This window comes from Oryx dammah, unplaced genomic scaffold, assembly GCF_014754425.2.
Source record: "Oryx dammah isolate SB20612 unplaced genomic scaffold, SCBI_Odam_1.1 HiC_scaffold_3, whole genome shotgun sequence".
NCBI lineage: Eukaryota > Metazoa > Chordata > Mammalia > Artiodactyla > Bovidae > Oryx > Oryx dammah.
In genome coordinates this window covers 85,915,593-85,937,995 of record NW_024070187.1, presented here as the reverse complement: position 1 = coordinate 85,937,995, position 22,403 = coordinate 85,915,593, and the positions used below count along the sequence as shown (strand labels likewise).

Below are 22,403 nucleotides of genomic sequence, written 5' to 3'. Positions count from 1 at the left end.
ATTTAACAAAGCTCTCTTAAATATCAAAAATAATAAGAAAAATAAAATTTCAAATGTTGAATTTGGGGATCAAATAATCAGAGCCCAATTTTGACCACCATTCTTACTTCCTCAAAAGCTCTTTTAATATCAAAAATAATAAGAAAAATAAAATTTCAAATGTTGAATTTGGGGATCAAATAATCAGAGCCCAATTTTGACCACCATTCTTACTTCCTCACTGTACCTTATTCTTAGACTTGGCAAGATTCAATATGCAAATTTAAGAAATTTTAGAAAAAGGACAGGAAAAACTATTAGTACTTTCATTATATCTACAGAAAGCAAATGTTATCCTAATATTCATCTTCCTGAGGGCCTTTAAAAGGCAATATTTAGTCACAAACTCATCTTGAATAGTTGGTATAAGGGGATGTGCAGTATAGGACAATTTTCATCTTCAAAAAATACAATCCTGGGTTTCTTCAGTGTGTAAATGAGACCAATACTGTATCCTCCTTGGAGCAAAATGTTGCTATGCTGAAAAGAAGTGGCAATGTTGTCCAGGACTTACCAAGAGAAAACAGAATTCTAAGACACTATATTCTTCCAAAGCCCCAGAGAACCAAAAGCACCACCTTGGATTTGTTTTTTCTTTTGGCTGCACATATGGCATGTGGGATCTTAGTTCCGTGACCAGGGACTGAACCCACGCCCCCTGCAGTGGAAGCACAGAGTCTTAGCCACTGGAATACCAGCGGATTCCCTTGATTTTTTTAAGTTTAGTCAAAAACTCCCCCAAAGGCAATCAGTTCAGTTCAGTTGCTCAGTCATGTCCGACTCTTTGCGAACCCATGGACTGCAGCACACCAGGCCTCCATGTCCATCACCAACTTCCAGAGTTTACCCAAATTCACATCCATTGAGTCGGTGATGTCATCCAACCATCTCATCCTCTGTTGTCCCCTTCTCCTCCTGCCTTCAATCTTTCCCAGCATCAGGGTCCTTTCAAATGAGTCAGCTCTTTGCATCAGGTGGCCAAAGTATTGGAGTTTTAGCATCAGTCCTTCCTATGAACACTCAGGACTGATCTCCTTTAGGATGGACTGGTTGGATCTCCTTGCAGTCCAAGGGGCTCTCAAGAGTCTTCTCCAACACCACAGTTCAAAAGCATCAATTCTTCGGCGCTCAGCTTTCTTTATAGTCCAACTGTCACGTCCATATATGACTACCGGAAAAACCATAGCCTTGACTAGATGGACCTTTGTTGGCAAAGTAATGTCTCTGCTTTTTAATATGCTGTCTACGTTGGTCATAACTTTCCTTCCAAGCAGCAAGCGTCTTTTAATTTCATGGCTGCACTCCCCATTTGCCCTGATTTTGGAGCCCCTCAAAATAAAGTCAGCAACTGTTTCCATTGTTTCCCCATCTATTTGCCATGAAGTGATGGGACCAGATGCCATGATCTTCGTTTTCTGAATGTTGAGCTTTAAGCCAAATTTTTCACTCTCCTTTTTCACTTTCATCAAGAGGCTCTTTAGTTCTTCTTCACTTTCTGCCATAAGGGTGCTGTCATATGCATATCCGAGGTTATTGATATTTCTCCCAGCAATCTTGATTCCAGCTTGTGCTTCATCCAGCCTGGCATTTCTCATGATGCACTCTGAATATATGTTAAATAAGCAGGGTGACAATCCACAGCCTTGAAGTATTCCTTTCCCGATTTGGAACCAGTCTGTTGTTCCATGTCCAGTTCTCACTGTTCCTTGCTGACCTGCATACAGGTTTCTTAAGAGGCAGGTCAGGTGGTCTGGTATTCCCATCTCTTTCTGAATTTTCCACAGTTTGTGGAACAAATTTTGACACAGTCAAAGGATTTGGCCTAGTCAATGAGGCAGAAATAGGTGTTTTTCTGGAACTCTCTTGCTTTTTTGAAGATCCAGTGGATGTTGGCAATTTGATCTCTGGTTCCTCTGCCTTTTCTAAAACCAGCTTTTCAAAGGCAATTTTATTCTAAGAATAAAACGAATAAATTAGATCTTCTTGAAAACTATTACTTTTAATACTAATTTTTTTAAAGAGAAGGAAACATCTTTTCTTCCACACTTATAAAATCTCATACTCAATACTTGTCTATTCAGTTTGCTTGATCCATGTTATTCTTGAGGAAGTGGTGGAGAAGATATCCATGGAAATAAGAATTCAGTATTTCTCTTAATAGAAATAGAATGATCATATTCTATGTCATCTTAGGTACTACTTTGTGTATTTGAGTAAATAGTGTGACAATTTCAGAATCAAAGACAATCATGTGAAAAAGTTAACTGGGATAAACAGTGACAGGCTTCCTCGGAAAGCTGGACTTTTACTTTGAAAATTTATAAAAGGAGCAAAGATGGGCTAATACAAATTTAGGTTGTTTGAGAGCAGCTCTTCAGTGTGGAGAAACCTATTCTGAAGCAAGTAAAAAGAAGTTTATTATCTTTTTATTATGGCAAGCAAATTAGTAAACTGAAAAGGGTTTTGAGGGGCCAGTACTTAATTAATTCCTAGAAATTCCTCGAAGCCAAGCAACAAACTTTTGACCTTTCTCCATAGCTCTTATATCAGCAATGAGTAGGTAACAGGATAAGGGGCAATTCCTAGAGACATTGAATAAAGTCTGTCTCCTTCCAGGAGTCTAGAAACCCAAGTTTTAACAGCTGTGGGATTTGGAGTTAGTCATTTTCCCCTCTGAATTTTAATATCCTCACCAGAGGATGAAAGTGTGATACAAAGCATTATTTGCCCCCGTATTCTTTTTAGTAATAAACCACCTCAAGTTTTATCAAGGCACAAGGGTGCCCAGCTAGAGAAGAATTTCCAGGCTTTCTTTTAGCTAGGAAAGTGAAAGTGAAAGTTGCTCATTCGTATCCAACTCTTTGCAACCCAATGGACTATACAGTCCATGGAATTCTCCAGGCCAGAATATTGGAGTTGGGTAGCCTTTCCCTTCTCCAGGGGATCTTCCCAACCCAGGAATTGAACTGGGGTCTCCTACATTGCAGGCAAATTCTTTACCACTCCAACTGAGCTAGGAGTGGTCATGAAATAGCAAAGACGATTTTTATAATTTTCTTATCATTCCTTAGAGATGAGGTCACCTGACTTGGACTCCTTTCTTTCATCAGTTGGAAAATGCCAACAACAGGAGTCACCACTTTATTTTATTTTTAAAAAAATATTTATTTGGCTGCTCCAGGTCTTAGTCACAGTGCGTGGAGGGTCTTTAGTTATGGTGTGCAAGCTCTTATTTGCAGCATATGGGATCAGTTCCCTGACCAGGGATGGAACCCAGGCCCCTGCATTGGTAGCATGGAGTCTTAGCCACTAGACCACCAGGGAAGTCCCATGAGCCACACTTTAGAACCCACACACTGAGGAGGGCAGAGCTTCCTCTTAGCCTGGGTTCCTGAGTAAGATCATAGAACAGAGAAGTCCCACCAGCCCTGCACCACTTCCCTTGGGACTCTTGGTGGTGGTAGTGGTGGTTGAGTTGCTAAGTCATGTCCGACTCTTGCAACCCCATGGACTGTAGCCCACCAGGCTCCTCTGTCCATGGGATTCTCCAGGCAAGAATACTGGAGTGGGTTGCCATGCCCTTCTCCAGGGGATCTTCCTGACCCAGGAATCAAACTTGGGTCTCCTGCATTACAGGCAGTTTCTTAACTGACTGAGCTATGAGGGAAGCCCAAATTGACAATAGTTACTGGTTAGTACATAGCCACATTGCCTTAAAGAACACTGGAGTGGGTAGCCTATGCCTTCTCCTGTGGATCTTCCTGACCCAGGAATTGAACCGGGGTCTCCTGTATTGCAGGCAGATTCTTTACCAACTGAGCTATTAGGGAAGCCTTTTGGGACTCTTAGGTGAGAGCAAAGAAAAAAAATGCCCCTCTTCTTTTAAGCTGCTTTACTCTGGGATTTCTTTGGTACATTAGCTTAGCCTGAACCCTAGCTAAGGCAGAAGTTCTTGAACAAATAATCACAGAAGAATGTCCCAGTTCTGAATAGAAGAAACATAACGGAAGCAACAGAGTTTTGCTTCAGGACTAAAACAAAAGGTTGAATAAACCTTGTTATCCTGCCAATGATGATCACAGCAGCACATGTTCAAGCTTAAGATCACTTTTTTAAATGATGGTCTTTTTTTCATTCTTAGCAACTCAGACTCCGAGGCCCCTTTATTATACCTTTTAATTGCTCTGTTAATCACTTTCAATGTTCTTCCATTTTACTACCATGCAGTATGACAATAGATTGCCTTCTCTACAAAGGCTATCTTTAAATTCCCACGGGCATTTAGTAAAGTTTTATTATCCCCAGACCTAATCCTATGAGAAGATTAGATCGCTAGAAGTCGTTTTCTGCCTATCAGCATAAGGCAGCCAGGGAGGGTTTGCAGACATATGGGGTTTGAAACCTTGAAATCCTGCAGCTTATGTGGGGGAGCCAGAGGCGCTCTGGGAAGTCACCTGAATCAGACTGGCCTTTGCTTATGCAAGTCATTGACCATAAAGGCACTTGAACTCTCCTGTGGCTTTGTAAAAACCCAGACTTAATTACTCGATTTTACCCAAATTTTACACCCACACACAAATCATCTTTTTATTAATTGCCAAACATTTTTATTAGCAATGCTCTCATCTGAACTATTTTAAAAATTTATTTATTTCAATTGGAGGACAATTACTTTACAAAATCGTGATGGTTTTTGCCATATAGCAACATGAACCAGACACAGGTATACATGATCCCCTCCATCCTGAACCCCCTCCCACATTCCTCCCACCCCCTCCCTCCAGGTTGTCACAGAGCACCGACTTTGGGTACCCTGCATCATACATCAGACTCCCACTGGATTTCTGTGTTACATATGGTAATGTATATGTTTCAATGCTATTCTGTCAGCTCATCCCACCCTCTCCTCCCACTGAGTCCAAAAGTCTGTTCTTTATGTCTGGGTCTCCTTTGCTGCCCTACACATAGGATCGTTAGTATCATCTTTCTAAATTCCATATATATGCGTTAATATACGATGCTTGTCTTTCCCTTTCCAACTTACTTCACTCTGTATAACAGGCTCTGGGTTCAGCCACCTCATTAGAACTTTGTAATCTGTTGATATCCAAAGGAGAAAAGCACAGTATGTATGACAGATGAATTTAGAAGCTTAGACAATTTCCCAAGAAAGCATTTTGCACAGGGAAGAGATTGGGGCATCCCAAAGGCCAGCTAAATGGCATTCAAGGCTGTGGAGTAGGGAAAAATATATCTAAGGGAATAACGAAAGGAATGCTAACAAAGAAAAGTGGAGGAATGCAATATGGTCTTTTAACCCACCTACTAATCTATCTCCCACACTGAAGCCAGAGAAATCATTTAAAAATACCAATCTGATCATTTTCATTCCCTGCTCAAAAGTCACAAATGATTTACTATAACACTTAAAAACATGTACAAAATCCTAACTTGACCTAAAAATATGCTGTGTCTGAACCCTAATTATCTTTCTAAAATTGCATCAGACCACAATCTCTTCTCCTTTCTGCAAACTAGGAACATGGGGTATTGTGGTTGAACTATGTACCCTCTAAATATCACGTGTTGTTGTCATAACTCCCAGTACCTCAGAATGTGACTTTATTTGGAAATAGGGTCACTGTAGATGTAATTAGTTAACGTGAGGTTACTTTGAAATAGGGTGAACCCCATGACTGGTATTCTTACAAAGGGGGGAAATTTGGACGTGGACACAGTGAGGACACCATGTAAAGAGGAGCACAGAAATTCTACAAGCGAAAGAACAGCAGAGATTGCCAGCAAATCACCAGAAGCTAAGGGAGACAGCTCTCAGGAGGAACTAATAATGCCAATACCTGATCTCCAGAACTGAGACAGTACATTTCTGTTGTTTAAGCCACACAGTTCTTTGTTATGGCAGCCCTGGGAGACTAATACTGTGGGTCTTCCCAACTCTCCACAGATGTTTGTTCATGCTGTTCCCTTTGCCTTAACAGAGCAGCTTCTCTAGCCAAGCCTGACACCTTGCTTTAAGCGTCTTTTCCTTGAGAGAGAAATCTTCCTTAATCTCCCAGACTAGCTAAAGCCCCTCTCCTCCTCAATCTACACTTACCATAAATTCAACAAGACCCTGCCCTTCCTCAATGCCCTATGCCCTCCTGAACTATCTGTTTACTTAATGTCTGTCTTTTGCATCTGGCTATAAGTCCAGGCTAGGACTCAGTGTCTCATTCATGGCTGTGTCCTCTGTGACTGGCATATAATTAGTGCTCAAGAAATATGTATTGACTGGTTCCCTTGATTTTAACTTGGAATCTTCTGTTCCTAAACATTGCTTCGAAGATCCCACATCGTTAGTTATAATTCCCCCCAAAGTATTCCTTTTCTCATGTATATATTCATATGCCTGAAGGCAAACCTCATATTTCTATAATTTGTTGTTGTCATACCTAACATTTTATTCCATTCCACCACACATCTGTATAAGCAATAACATTTGTAAATGTACTAGTCTTCAGGAATGTTTTTGATTTGGGTCCTATATTACTGAAAAGAATCTCAATTATTTGGCAAGCTGACATCCTCATAAGATTCTATCTGTCCAGCAAGGCAGAGGAGGGAAATTGTGAGAGAACACGAAAGCAATGAAGCACTTTTTAAACAAACATTCATTTAATCTGATTCCTGATATGAAAATTTGGGGAGTTGTCCTGATGTGGAGAGGGAGGGATGATGGGAGATTTGCTGAAAATTGCATGAAATCCATGGAATAATGAAAGCTAATCTCAAAACATCTATATCTATGCCTATCTCTCTCAATAGACATAGATATATTTGTAAAAGGGGACAAAAGAGCAAATGATTCCAGGTAGGCTATTTCTCCCTCTCAGGTCACTTCTAAGTTAGTTTGAATCTGACTCCAAAGAATTGCAACAGTTCTTGGACAGGGTCTACTTAAACAGACAGATTCAGAAGTCTCTTTGTAAAGAAGGTCTTAGTGAGTATATTCACTGAGTGGAAACATTTTAGTTTATCCTAAAGAGAATTTCCTAAGTAAATATATGTTCAACAGATATGCTCTTAATGGAGTAACAGTTGGATATACTACAATTTTTAGTATCATATCTTCAGACAAGACTGTTGGTCACAGAAAGAGATAATGACAAACTATAGAAAGAGCCATTACTCTTGAGCACAGGAAGAATAAAATAGTTAGACTTGTCCTAGTCATTCATTTAGTAAACAGTTCTTAAGCATTTACTCTGTGTTAACAATTGTGGCAGATGCTATTAATACACAGGTCAATAAAATAATAATAGTAATAAGAATAGCTTACTCATATTGGTTGCTGATTTTGTCTAGGCCCCAAGCTAAATGCTTTACATACATTATCTCCTTTAATCCTCACCATAGCTTTGTGACATAGGTACTATCATTGTCCTCACTTTTAGGAAGAACTTAGGTCCCAGAGAAGTTCAGCAGTGTGTACAAGGGTCAAAGAGCTAGGATATAAGTACAGCTATGCCTGACTCCAATGCCTAAGTTCCTACTCAGTGCATTAGACTAACTCACAACAGAGAGTGAGTCAACTACTATAATTTTTCCCCAAATCCGTAAAATTCAGGTTGAGCTTCTGATCTGAGGAAGATAACATTAACAGGGAGTTTAAGAAGGAGAATTTAATTCCACAGTAATACAGAAATGGCATTAAGTAACCTTTTCTTAGAATGAGTTTATGGACCATTTCACATAAGCTCCCCAAGTTCAAAAGTCAGGATTATAGTGATTTGGGCTCATCTCAAGTGAGCTTAAGAAAAACAGAAATGAAAGTAAAGGACTTTAGATCCTAAAGTCCTGTGTGTGTGTGTGTGCGCGCGCGCACGCGTGCACGCACTTGTGTATGAATGCAAAATAAAAATAGTGCAGAAAAGAGACCTGAAGTTTTGAGTCAAGAAAGAAATCCATCTCTTTTTTAATCACTAGGGAAGAAATTGAGTTTGTATATATTTTTGGTAAGAAAGAAGTCACACATTATATGAAATTCTTTTAAAATACTCTGACCCCAAATTTTGAGCCAACACAGAAAGCAAAAACATATTTTTCAAAAATTTAGATAGAAGATGGCATACAAATGTAACTGTTAGAGATACCAGAATTTTCAAGACCATGTTAAGGCCACCTCAGAATAAGGGAATCACTGGCCTCTGCTTTGTCACTGAGCCTGTGTACTTCCTGACATGTGTCATTTTGGTATGGTATCTTTTGTGTTAGGGAGGGCATGCATCTTCCCCATCGCTGATCTTTCAGTGTTTTTTAATACTCCTGACCTCTCTCTGCTTCCTTCACTCATACAGTCCCAGAAGAGAAGGAGTGAGCTAACCTGATTGGTGAATTTGAGAAACTGTGAAAGCTTGCAGAAGCCACAAACTCGTTCTCCTCTATAGGTTGGGTGGGATCTGGACTTGGAGAAGAGGATGCCTGCTCCATTCTAGTGCAGACAGTGCTAAACAGGTGAACGTCCTCATTCTAGATTGGGTATTTGAGAACCAACTTGTCCACAGATGCAAGTCAAATTTCCAATAGCAGTTAAATCAGTAATTAAGGTCATATTTTTTGGCCTCTACCTATAGATTTTTTTTTCTTAGCTCACCATTATTCTGAAACATGAGGACATAGTATATCATTTATTAGGTCTCTACAAAGACCCCAAACTGTAGCTAAATTGATAACACTGTACTGTGCCTGCTCAGTTGTATCTGACTCCTTGACTCCCATGGAGTCTGCCAGGCTCCTCTGTCCATGGAATTCTCCAGACAAAAATACTGGAGTGGGTTGCCATTTGCTCCTCCAGGGGATTTCCCCAGACCAGAGCTCAAACCTGTGTCAAGCCTGTGTTGCAGGCAGATTCTTTATTGCTGAGCCACTAGGGAAGCCTAACAGTAGCTTGCAAACAGGACACAAAGGAAGAAAAGCTTATCTTTGGTATATTCTGGAAATAAAGAGCTAGAATTAGATAACTATATTGGTCCAATTTTCCACTCCCAAGCATTACTAATGTAGCTCTGCTTGGCCAAATCCTGTGTGACCATTTGTAAATGGGTAGGTTAACAGTTTAACTGGAGAGCCCAGAAAAGTTATAAGAAGATAGCCTCTAACTCCAGTTCTGCAGTCAGTAGAAACATTTGACAGAAAAGAATTAGAATTAACCTTAGAGGATTAGTGGGGATAATTCTGAGTAATGAGGGAAAGGGCTCTATGTATTATTCAGATATTTTATTTTCTAGCCATGCTGTCTTTCATCTTTCATTTTCTTGTCTATCCATCATAACTGAAGCAAAATTGTATGAGGTGTGGGGGCCGCCTTCCTTCTACAGCAGACAATGTAACTGATCAGGAGCCCCAGCTTAGAAATCCAGAGTTTGCTTTCAGGATGCCATTACCACAAGCTGTTCCAGCCACTGACTGAATGCTAAGTACAGCAGTGACATTAAGGCAGGTCCCTTTCCAGAGAGACATGAGACTTCAGTTGGCCAACTTCATCTGGGGGGTTCTCTGATGGCTTTGCTGGAACTGTGTGGCCCTCCACCCAACAGCAAGGAGATCGACCCAGTCAATCCTAAAGGAAATCAACCCTGAATATTCACTGGAAGGACTGATGCTGAAGCTCCAATACTTCGGCCACCTGATGCGAAGAGCCAACACATTGGAAAAGACCCTGATGCTGGGAAAGATTGAGGGCAGGAAGAGAAGGGGCAACAGAGGATGAGATGGTTGGATGGCATCGGTGACTCAATGGACACGAGTTTGAGCAAACTTTGGGAGATAGTGAAGGACAGGGAAGCCTGGCGTGCTGCAGTCCATAGGTTCGAAAAGAGTTGGACACAACTGAGTGACTAAACAACCACCCAACATTCTTTCCCTCTCTCCTTCACTCTGGGTTAGACTGGCCACGTGGTCAGAGGCATCCCCCAGCTTCCTCTGGGTACCTCCCTATTTCCTTTCACATGGGTACTTTCTCCTAAGACAGCCCTTAAATGTTTAATCCCATCTTAGTATCTGCTTCTCAAAGGACACCAAGGGAAAGTTTAACAGATTACACAAGTAGAGCCCATTGACGCTGGAAAGGAGCCAGAGACCAGCATTTACACAACTTGAAGAAAGAAGAACAGAGTTAGTGAAAGCTTTGGAATATAGTTAACACAAAACTATAGCCAATGCAGAATGACTGTACCTTTTTTTTTTTTTCAATTTTAAATACAGTTTTATTTAAGACATTGAATTTTTTCTCTTGTAATACAGAGCTTGTAAAGTGCAATGTTTTTCCATGTGCACACACATTCCATGTTCAAGTATCAAGAATCCCCAGTTATTTACTATAGCAGCTCAACTTTGTAACTGCCATGGGATTTGCTACAAATTTGGGTCCTTCCATGTTTTGTGTGGAACAATGCTATATCTATGCCAGGCTGGCTTAGTCAACCTCTTCAATGGTGGGCCCAGAGAAGGCACCACTGGATGGAGGAGCTCCATCACCAGGGAAGCCCCCAGGCATTCCTCCTGGCATTCCCCCGGGCATGCCTCCTGTGCTCTGGTACAGCTTGGTAATGATGGGGTTGTAGAATTTTTCCAACTCCTTCTGCTGATGTTCAAATTCTTCCTTCTCTGCAGTCTGGTTCTTATCCAGCCAGTTGATTATTTCATTACACTTGTCAAGAATCTTCTGTTTGTCCTCATCATTAATCTTGCCCTGAAGTTTCTCATCCTCAACAGTAGCTTTCATGTTGAAGGCATACGATTCAAGCGAATTCTTTGAAGACACCTTATCCTTGTACTTCTCTGCTTCTTGAACCATCTGTTCAATATCATTCTTGCTCAAACGGCCCTTGTCATTAGTGATGGTAATCTTGTTCTCTTATCCTGTGCTCTTATCCATAGCAAAGAGATTGAGAATGCCATTGGCATCGATATCAAGTGACTTCGATCTGAGAAACACCACAGGGGCAGGAGGTATGCCTGTGAGTTCAAACTTGCCAAGCAAGTTTGGTCATGGTTCACTCACCTTCATAAACCTGAATGAACACACCAGGCTGGTTGTCAGAGTAGGTGGTGAAAGTCTGCATCTGCTTGGTAGGAATGGTGGTATTGTGCTTGAGGACACTCATGACTCCACCAGCAGTTTCAGTTTCAAGGGAAAGAGGAGTGGCATCCAACAGCAGCGAGTCTTGAACATTTTCAGATTTGTCTCCAGACAAAATGGCTACCGGGACAGCTGCACCATAAGCAAGAGCCTCACCGGGGTTGATGCTCTGATTCAGTTCTTTCCCACTGAAGAAGTCCTGGAGAAGTTTCTGAATCTTGGGGATGCAGGTTGAGCCACCCACCAAGGCAATATCATGGATCTGAGACTTGTCCAGCTTGGCATCCTGAAGGGCTTTCTCCTCAGGGTCCAGGATGCCACGGAACAAATCAGCATTCAATTCTTCAAATTGGAAGTTGATTCCTTCATAGAGGGAATCAATCTCAATACTGGCCTGGGTGCTGGAAGAGAGAGTGCACTTAGCAAGCTCAGAAGCAGTACGGAGGCAACAGACAGCCCTCTTGGTCTCACTGATATCCTTCTTGTGTTTGCTCTTGAACTCTGCAATGAAATGGTTGACCCTGCCATTGTCAAAATCTTCTCCAGACAAGTATCTCCAGCTATAGATTTGACCTCAAAGATTCCATCCTCAATAGTGAAGATTGACACATCAAAATGCCACCACCTAAATCAAAGATCAGCACATTTCTCTCTGCTCCAATGTTTTTGCCTAAGCCATACGCAATAGCAGCAGCACTTGGTTCACAGATGATTCTAAGTACACGGAGACCAGCAATAGTTCTAGCATCTTTGGTAGCCTGACGCTGAGAGTCATTAAAGTAGGCAGGTACTGTGACAACAGCCTTGGTAACAGTCTTCCCAAGGCAGGCTTCTGTGATTTCCTTCCTCTTTGTCAGGACCATGGATGACACCTCCTCTGAAAAACTCTTTTTCTCTCCCTTGAATTTTTACTTAAACCTTAGGTCTGCCAGCATGCAGGGCCAATATTTCGTATCAGACTGGACAACAGCATCATCAAATCTTCATCCAATAAGTTGTTTGGCATCAAAAACCATGTTGGTGGGATTCATTGCGACTTGGTTCTTTGCAGCATCACCAGTCAATCGTCTGGTATTAGTAAAAGTGACATAGCTTGGGGTGGTTCAGTCCCCTGATCATTGGAAATTATTTCCACCTTTCTGTGCTCTCCCACACAAGAATCAGTGGTGCCAAGATCAATGCCAACTGCAGGTCCCTTAGATATAGTTGCAAAAACGTAGGCCCAGCTCTGATGGAGGAGAAAGCAGCAATCTGGAAAGCTACCGATGCATCCAATGAGCTGGCTCTGTACTTTAATGGATGGATTTTGAGCGAAGTCAAAAAGAGATAACAGTGTTTGGATTTGTCAGAACTGATGCTGACTTTTCAGCAATTATGAGTGTTGGAGAAGCATTAGCTTGAGATTTAGTTGAGAGGCATTGTCAGTGTAGACTCAAAGAATGTCAGAGACTTCCTGAGCCACAATGACTAAAGATTTTATCAACACCACATACAGAAGTGATTGGTAATTAACACTTCAAATATATTATTTGGCTTTATTCGGTATGGTTTCCAGAATTAACAGACCAAGAAGCAACATCCTTTACAAATTAGTACCTTGTTTATATATAGAACCTTTCCAGAGTAATTCTGAGTCTCGCCAGTCCCTCATTGGATCATATCTCATAAAGTAAAGTACAAAATTTTGTACTTGGGCTGTAGTGTATTGGTAGAAAGATTCTAGAGCTGTGCTGTCTAATATGGTAGTCACTAGCCTCATCTTATTTTTTAAACTTAAAATTACTTAAATTTGAATAAAATTTAAAATTCAGTAGCTCACTATACTATTCATACTACAAATGCTCAATAGCCATGCATGTTCAGGGTTCTTTCACTGAACAGCATAGATATAGGACATTTCCAACATCAAAGAATATTTTATTCAACAAGGGATATTCTAGAGGAGAATTTCCCCAAGGAAAAAAGTTATCTGATTTTTAAAAGTAATTCTGCTACATTCGGTGTGGCGAGAGAGTGTTTCAAAGTCACCAGTTCAGCCCAGCTCCTCCTCACACCTACAAAAGATGTTTAATGACTGCCCTACAAGCCACTGAGATTTTTAGAAACCACCAAGGAGGGTTCAGTTTCATCTAAAATGAGAATCAATAACCAATATTTCACAGATATCTTCAGCTAATGTGATATTTTCTCACTCATTGCCTAATGAGATTATGTTTTAGGACAATGAAGTACCCTTAGCAACTTTGGGGTAAGTGAGCAATGGACATGTGGAAAGGAGGCTGGACCCCCTCCTTGTTGTTGAAAGACAGGATTCATGTAGCAGTCTACGTGATGCTTAGTGTGTCTGAGAAGAATCAGGGTTTGGGAGTCTCTTGTAGCTAGGGGGTAGAAATTGAGCTTCAAACAGGAAGTTGAAGGTAGCATGTCTCACTCTGCAGAGATACCATGGTCATGCTCCTGAGAGAGTCCATGTGTGCAGAGCCTGTTAGGCTTTAGACAGAGGGATGATATCTCAAACAGAAAACAATCCTGCTAGGATGGTTGACTCCGCTGAAGAAAGTAATAAGATATTAAAGAGTGACTTAGATAAGTTGATCAATGAAGGTCTCTCAGAGAAGGTGAAACTTGAGTAGAAACACAAATGATAAGAGTCAGTCATGTAAAGACCTAGGAAACAACCCTGCCAGGTTGAAAGAACAGCAAGTATACAGGCCCTAAGACATGAATGTGTCTGGCATGTTCTTGGGAGGCAGAGAACCAGTGTGGCTGGAACAGTGTAAGAGAGGGAGAGACTGGAAAAAGATGACATTGAAGAGTTTACATTGAAGTTTCATCAAAAAGCTTGGATTTGACTCTAACTGGAAAGGAAGGTCATTGGAGAGTTTGGAATAAGGGAGTGACCTTATTTGATTTGTTAAGAATCTGCCTGTAGTGCAGGAGACTCAGGTTCGATCCCTGGGTCAGGGAAGATCCCCTGGAGAAAGAAATGGCAACCTACTCCAGTATTCTTGCTTGGAAAATCTCATGGACACAGGAGCCTGGTGGGTGGCAGTCCATGGGGTTGCAAAGAGTTGGGCACAACTGAGTGACTAACACTTATTTGATTTAGGTTTGCAAAAGAGCTCTCCAGATATTCTATGGAACGGAATTTATATCAGACAAAGTCCCTATAAAAAAGAGTCACACTCAAAAGTGTTTAACTGAAGAGAGTTTAATGAAGGAACTACATACCAAGTAATGCATAGATGAAGGCAGTTAACAAAGATTAGTGAATTCCCCACAACAGAGAGGAGTTATCACTATGACAAACCCTAAAGGGACAAATATAATGTACAGAAGTACCTGAACCCTGCGAGGGCCAAAAGAAGAGGAGATCACCCCACAGGAGCTGTTATCTATGGAAGAACACCACCACTGTCAGAAGATGGGAAGAACTGGGGCAAAATAAGTATGCTTCCTCTCTCCCTTTCCCCCTCCAGTCTTCTACTGGGACTCTCAATTATCTGGACTCAACCATCAAGGCAAGAGAGATACAGAGGCCAGACAATGTATTTTGTAAAACTGGGGGTCAAAGCAAAGCAGAAAAAGAAGTGAATGTGGAGGGCTGGGCAGCAGTAAATCTGAAAGAACAAATTGAGTATATAGCATGATAATAAGTACTATGGAAAATAAAATTTCAACACAGTATAAAGAGCATTTGTCAATTTTAAATATCATTTCCCAAAATACTGTGGTGGTAAGACATTTATACATATTATGATTAACTAGTTTATTAACCTGGCTTCATTCTACCTAAAGAAAACAGTGCCTATGAAAAATAGCCTCAGTATCTTTTGAGATAAATAAAGGAAGAACAAGTTATGTCAAAGTCATAAAAAATAACAAAAAGCAGGTCATATGGGAAAAATCTACTTTATCTTCTGGGTCTGTTCCCCAGGGTATTCATGCTGGCCTCCCTAGGTCTTAAATAAATATTCTCCCAGGTAGAAATATGAATGATAAATTATTGTGGGTAGATTTTAAAACTATGATTCCATGAAAAGCAAACATTAACTTGAAGAGGAATGTTCTCATAACCACAGTGCCTAAGACCCAATATTTCTCCCACTTTTGTAACATCTTAGTATTTTCTTCACTCTTTACTCCCAAGCTAAAAAAAACTTCAAAACAAGTTGTGAAATGATTAAACTAATCCACAGTGATTTAACTGTATTCAGAAAATAATAAAAACTTTAAATGAACACAGAAATAAATACCTAGCTCTCAAGAACAAAATCAGAGGCTTAGCAATCATTAAAGAGATTAGATATGCAAATAAGCAGGAAAATATGACAAATGATCAAAAGTGTCATCAACAGAAACATATCCAGAAATAACAGAGACAGAATTAGAAGACGGAGACCTTAAAATATTACCATACATTTACTCAAAGGGGAAAAGTGAACATAACAATGAAAGAAATGGAAGATATACAAAGGAACCAAATGGGACATCTAGACATGAAAATCATAAAAATTAAATTTAAAATCTACTAGAAACAATTGACTGTAGTTTAAACCCTGTAGAAGAAAAATCAGTGAAATTGAGGCCATAGCAATAGTACTTATCCAAATGAAATATTGCACAAAAATTAAAAAGATGGAAAAATCAACAGAAACTCAGTGACCTGTAGAATAATATCAAGTAGTCTAACAGACATAATTAGAGTCTAAAGGGTGAGCAGGAAAAATATTTGAATCACAAATGGCCAGGTATTTTCCAAATTTGAAGAATTCTATCAACAAACAGATTCAGGAAATTCAATGACACCCAAGCAAGATGAACATAAAGAAAATCACACAAAAGCTATTATGCTTAAACTGTGGGGGGGGGAAGCATTAAAGAGAACATTAAAAAACAAAATCACATAAAGAAAGAGAGGCACAGAGGAAAAAAAAAAATGAGAATGTTCACAGACATCTTGTCAGAAAGTAAGCAAGCTGTAGGACAGTACAGAGAGAAAACTATCACCAAAAAATGTATATCCAGAGAAAATATTCTTGGGGGGGGAATTAGATTTTTATCAGAAAAACAAAAGCTGAGAGAATTTAATGAATAAACTTTTCATGGAAACAAATGTGTGAGTGCTCAGTCACGTACAACTCTTTGCAACCCTTTGGAATGTAGCCCACCAGGCTTCCTCTGTCCGCAAATTTTTCAGGCAGAATACCAGAGTGGGTTGCCATTTCCTACTCCAGGGCAGCTTCCTGACCCAGGAATCAAACCTACATTTCCTGCATTGCAGGTGGAGTCTTTATCTGCTGAGCCATGGGGTAAGCAAAACAGAACCTAAAACTATTAAGTTATTGAAATAAGGCAGGAAAGTGAAAATAAACACAGAGGATTCCCTAGCAGTCCAGTGGTTAGGACTCCAAAATTCACTGCCAAGTTTCGATTCCTGGTCAGGGAACTGAATTTTAAAAAAAAGAAAAGAAGCAAAGAAAATAAATACCAAAATGGTAGACTTAAACTTAACCATATCAATAGTTACATGTAAATAGTCTAAATATTTAAATTAAAAGACAGAAACTGTTAACTGGATTATTAAAAAAAATACAACTATATAGTGTCTACAAGAAATTAATTTTAAAAATAAGACATAGGTTAAAATTTAAAGAATGGAAGAAAGATGTAACTTGTAAACACCAATTATAAGAAAGCTGGAATGACTATTAATATCAATGTTGTGTATATATATATATATATATATACAATATACATAATGTATATCTAACATATAATGCTATTATGAAATATTATACTTTTTTTTCAAGAGCACAGAGAACATTCATCAAGACAGATGAAAATGTCATGCCATAAAAACTAGCTTTGACAAATTTAGAAGGATTAAAATTATACCACACATATTAGGTGGCACTAGCGGTAGGGGTAAAGAATCCACAGGACATGTAAGAAACTCGGGTTTGATCCCTGGGTGAGAAAGATCCCCTGGAGGAGGAAATAACAACCCACTCCAGTATTTTTGCCTGAAAGATTCCATGTACAGAGGAACCTGGCAGGCCCCAGTTCATGGGGTCACAAAGAGTCAGACTACAATTGAGCATACATACACACATCACTTTACTAAACTAAATTAGAAATGTTTTAAAAAATTAGAAAATTCCCAAATATTTGGAAAATAAACTTTTAAGCAGCATTGGTCAAAGAAGAAATCACACACACACACAAAAATACAAAACTGTTTTTAAATACATGAGATTAAAACCCAATATATTGTAATTTGTGGGGCATAGCTAAAACAGAGCTTTTAGAGGAATTTACAGCTTTAATTGGTTGTATTAGTAAAGATCTCAAAACATTGGCCTAAGTGTCATTCTTAAGAAGATAGAAAAATAAGAACAGATTAAACCCAAGGTAAGTAGAAGGAAGAAAGTCATAAATAATAGAAATCAAGAAAAACAGAAAAGCAAATAGTAAAGAATCAAATCAAAATGAAGCTGCTTCAAAAAAAAAAAAAACAAAACAGTGAAGTTCAAAAACTAGTGGCTAAGCTTACAAGGAAAAAAAAAGAGAAAAAATTACCAATATCAAGAATGAAACTGAGAATATCACTAGTAATATAACAAAAATATTGGCAAAAAAACTGGCAAACTTTGATGAAATGGCAAACTTTCTTGAAAGGCAAATTATCAAACATTGCCTGAATAAGCAAAAGAAAATCTCAATAACCTTAAGTCTACCATTGTTGTCTAGTTGCTAAGTTATATCTGACTTTGTGACCCCATGGACTGCAGCACCTCAGGCTCCCCTGTCCTTCACTATCTCCTGGAGATTGCTCAGATTCATGTCCATTGAATTGGGGATGCCATCCAGCCATTTTGTCCTCTTCTGCTGTGAGACCATTGTTAACCTGTGGTGCCTGGGTCTAACTTAACCTTTTACTTATCCTTTCCTGAAATATCAAGTCCAGTCTTATCATTACTGCTGTCACTGTGGGCATTTGCTGCTAATTGTGAACCAGGAAGCAAAATGCACGTTGGAATTGCCTTCTCAGTGCAGTTTCCCAAAGTGGAAGCCTCTCCTGGTGCAAGCAAGTAGGAGAGCCTCATAGGGGCAGGAGACCTCCAGGCCTTTGGGGCTAAAAAGGATGAGGGCAGGGGCCCAAAGCTGCCAGCACTGGTGTGATTCCTGTTACCTAGTTGCTCTATTCCAATAAAGTAGAGTTTCACACACATATGCACACCCAAAATGAACTGTCTAATAAGCTTAAGAGGCCAGAATGACTCAAATAGTTAATTCTAGCAACTGTTTTCCCACCAAGATTGGGAGGAAGGTGAGAATGTCCACTGCTACTTCTACTCAAAATTTTATTGAAAGCTTTTATGCAAAAGGAAGACATTTTTAAAATTTTAAATTTTAAAGAAAAGTAAAATTCTTTCCAGAATACATAATCATGTCCACTTTTTAGACGACTAAGGAATCTAGAGAATCCCATGGACAGAGGAGCCTGGAGGGAGAGCTGCAAAGAGTCAGACGTGACTGAAGCAACTTCACACAGGAATCTAGTTTTTTAAAAAAAAAAAACTACTTAAAACTAATAACCTAGTTATTGTTGTTCAGCCGCTAAATTGTGTCCGACCCCAGGGTCTGTAGCCCACCAGGCTCCTCTGTCAGTGGGATTTCCCAGGTGAGAATGCTGGAGTGGATTGCCATTTCCCTCTCCAGAGGATCTTCCTGACCCAGGGACCAAACCCTGCATTAGCAGGCAGATTCTTTATTACTGAGCCACCAGGAAGCCCAACAATCTAGTTAAGCATGATCAAAAGATATACATAAATCAACTCTATTTATATTTCATAGCAATAAACAATTGGAAATTGAAATTTTAAAATAATACCATTTCTAGCAGAAACATGAAATGCTGAGAAATAAATTCAATAAAATATGTTCAAGAATTGTTTAATGAAAGTAACAAAATATTGCTAAAAGCAATTGAAGGAGATCAAAAGAAATGGACATAGATACCATGTTTCTTCCTGGAGTAGGGCATGGCAACCCACTCCAGTATTCTTGCTGGGAGAATCCCCATGGACAGAGAAGCCTGGAGGGCTACAGTCCATAGGGTCACAGAATCAGACACGACTGAAATGACTGAGCACGCACCATGTTTCTGGAGTGGAAGAATCAATATTTAGAAAACAAATCTTTCCAAACTGACTTCAGATATGGTAATCACCTTGCCCTCCTGCAGTATGTCATCCAGACTATCACTAGAGTGACCTTGCTAAATTGCAACTTTGATCATGTAATTCATCTACTTAAAAAATCTTTTATGTTTCCCCAGGGCTGATAGGATAAAGCTTAGATTCCTCAGGATAATACAAGGCACTCTGTGATCAGAACCCACCTGCTGCTCTTTACAATGCCTTCTGACTGAAATACCCACTTTTATCCCATTGGTGAACTCCTTTCTACCCTCCATGAAGACTTTTCTCATCTACCCAAGATTTAACCACTGCCTCTTTTAAGTCTATAGGACCCTGTGTTAGCCCTTTTCATCAATATTGCCATAACTTATTTGATAATCTCTATCTCCCCAAAACAGACTGTGGGCTCTTTTGTGATCTCCATCTTGAGGATAGGGACTGTAGCCCATTCATTTTTGTTTCTCCAGCTCTAGTATCTCACCTGGCACATAGTAGGCACTTGGTAATTTTTTTAAAATAAATCATAGTCTGATTTACTGATTGGATGAAACAGAATAGGAGTTCTTTCAAAGATGAAAGACTCAAAACAGGTTAAATTTCAGAAGTGAATGGGATCCCTTCTCTAAGTTTGGCTAAGATAAATATGAAAAGGACATTTCATAACAGGAAGAATTATTAAACATTCTTAGTCTGGCTCCCTCCTCATCCTGGCTTTACTTCTAATCTAAAGCAGTTCTGAGGAAATTATGTTTGACCGCAAGCTCCACAAACTATTTCTAGTTTCCCATACTAAATCCAAGAGATATTTTGTAATATGTCATCTATAGCCTCATTTTACCTCAATCTTCAAATTCACTCTCACCCCCTTTCACTCTCTCTTCCACACTAGACAAATTTCCCCAGGGAAGAATGGAGATATTTATAGCAGCCAAATAAAGAACTCTCCCCCAGAAAGTCAGGGAAGTTTGACCCAAGGAAGTTTGCCCACTTCCTTTTCACCGTCCACAGAGTATCAGTTTATGCCCACCTCTCAGCTCTCTGGTATTAGCTGTTCCCCTTTCTAGAGCTTGATTCTCCTGCACTTGCATTGTCTATGACCTGTAGGTTTGGATGTATGCACATTCTTTTACAAATCTTTTCATGAATTTCCAAAATTACATTGGCATAACTTTTCCAGATAAAAGAGTCCAGGCACCCATGAAAACTAATTTCCTTTTGGTATTTGGAAATAAACCTCTTTGTGCTACATGATCTTTAATATTTAATAATTATTCAATACTGATTTACTATTTGTATTTGAAACAAAGTCCAAATAATAGAGAGCTATGCAGAAAACGACAAAGCTAAAACGAAGGCAGGAAGACTATTGGGAGAGTTCCAGAAGTTCCTATTCCAACCAGGGCAAAAGGCTGGCAAAACTGACGGGGGCAAAGCACGCCTTCTGGAATGGCTTGTCTCCCCCTGTGTGTAACCTGATGCCCTCTCATGTGGCTTTTCTCTCCCACCCTGTCAGCCAGCTCTTAGGAAATATTCTCAGATTTCTTCACCCTGAAGCTGTACCTAAATGTGTAGTAGGAATGAACGGATTTCTTCTCCTCAGGATGTGCCTTTTATAGGAGGACAAGGTCTTTCCAACCGCACTTTGGTTTAAATCCAAGGGAATTATTTTTAGGAAGAAGCAAAGCAGAGGAGAGAGGAAACAGATTTATTACTTCCCTTACAGAGGAAGAGGAGAGTGCAAGGAATCGAACCTGAGTCTCTTGCATTGCAGGCAGATTCTTTACCACTGAGCCACCTGGGAGGCCACCACATTTAATATTTAGTAAATGGTCTTAACCTTGCTTAACTTTTTGCTCCACAGTGTGAGGTGAATATCAGGCCTGGTTAAATATCAGTGCTTCTGAAAGCTTGTTACCTCTGTCTTCCTAGAGGGCCCAGGTTTAGAATAAATAAAATTATTATAAGTGAAGAGAAGTAAGAGAATATATTTTGAGTCACAAAAGGGATTGTTCAGTAACTCTTTCTTTTAGTCAGGTAAGGAATGTTACAGTCCAGTGAGAGATGTGAAATATATATATATATATGTATGTATATATATGTGTGTGTGTGTGTGTCTGTACATAAAAAAATATTTAGGGACTTACCTGGCAGCCCAGTGATTAAGCCTTCACCTTCCAATGCAGGGGGTTTGGTTTGTGTTCAATCCCTGGTCAGCGAGCTAAGATCATACATGCCTCTGGGTCAAAAAAACAAAACATCAAACTGAAGCAATATTGTATCAAATTTAATAAAGACTTTTAAAATATGTTCTCCATTAAAAAAAACAACTTAAAAGAATATTTAAAGAGAGTTACTAAGGCTTCTAAAAGGCCCAAAGCAACATCTTAACTGGTGAAATAAAGGCTGAATTTTGGCAGAAGGAGAGGTGTGGAGTAGATGACTCTGTCACCCGCGTGTACCTGAGGTGCCCAGCAGGTGCCTAAACTGTAGCACAGTTGGGGCTCAGACCTGCGAAGAGGGAAGCAGATGTTATAGGAGTCTGTTTTCTTTCAGACCAAGGACTATCTTGAGAAAGATTGGTCTGCTTCTGTGAAAGTGAGAATCAGCTACACAAGCTTGGTTGAAAGCAGATGTTTCAAGGTCAGAAAGGAAAACTCACAGAGCCTGCTCCTCAGATAACCCCTGACCCAGCTCTCCTGGCCTTCTGTCTGATTCCCAGGGTCACCTGTGCAAAACAGAGTCACCAAAGCCCCGGCAGGTCAGCAGGTGCTAGGATCCAAAAATAATTGGCAAACATCTGTTCTCAAGGTCTCCTTTTATTCCACATTAAGTGCTCCACAAAAAAAAATCTCTCTAAAATGCATCCCAAGAGGCATCTTAAAATTCTTGGCTCCTTTCCACTCCCCTTTATGGTTATCCACGTGCCCCATTCCTCACTTTCTCACTTTCTTTAGATCTCTGCTCCATGTCAGCTTTTTATAGAGGCTTTGCTGATCATCCGATTTAAGTAACAAACC

The 22,403-nt window shown here is 39.7% G+C and overlaps 1 pseudogene; it reads right to left on the bottom strand.

Annotated features, from left to right (window-relative positions):
* Positions 1-10,287: 10,287 nt before the first annotated feature.
* LOC120861609 lies at positions 10,288-18,288 on the bottom strand (annotated as a pseudogene).
* Positions 18,289-22,403: the final 4,115 nt, after the last annotated feature.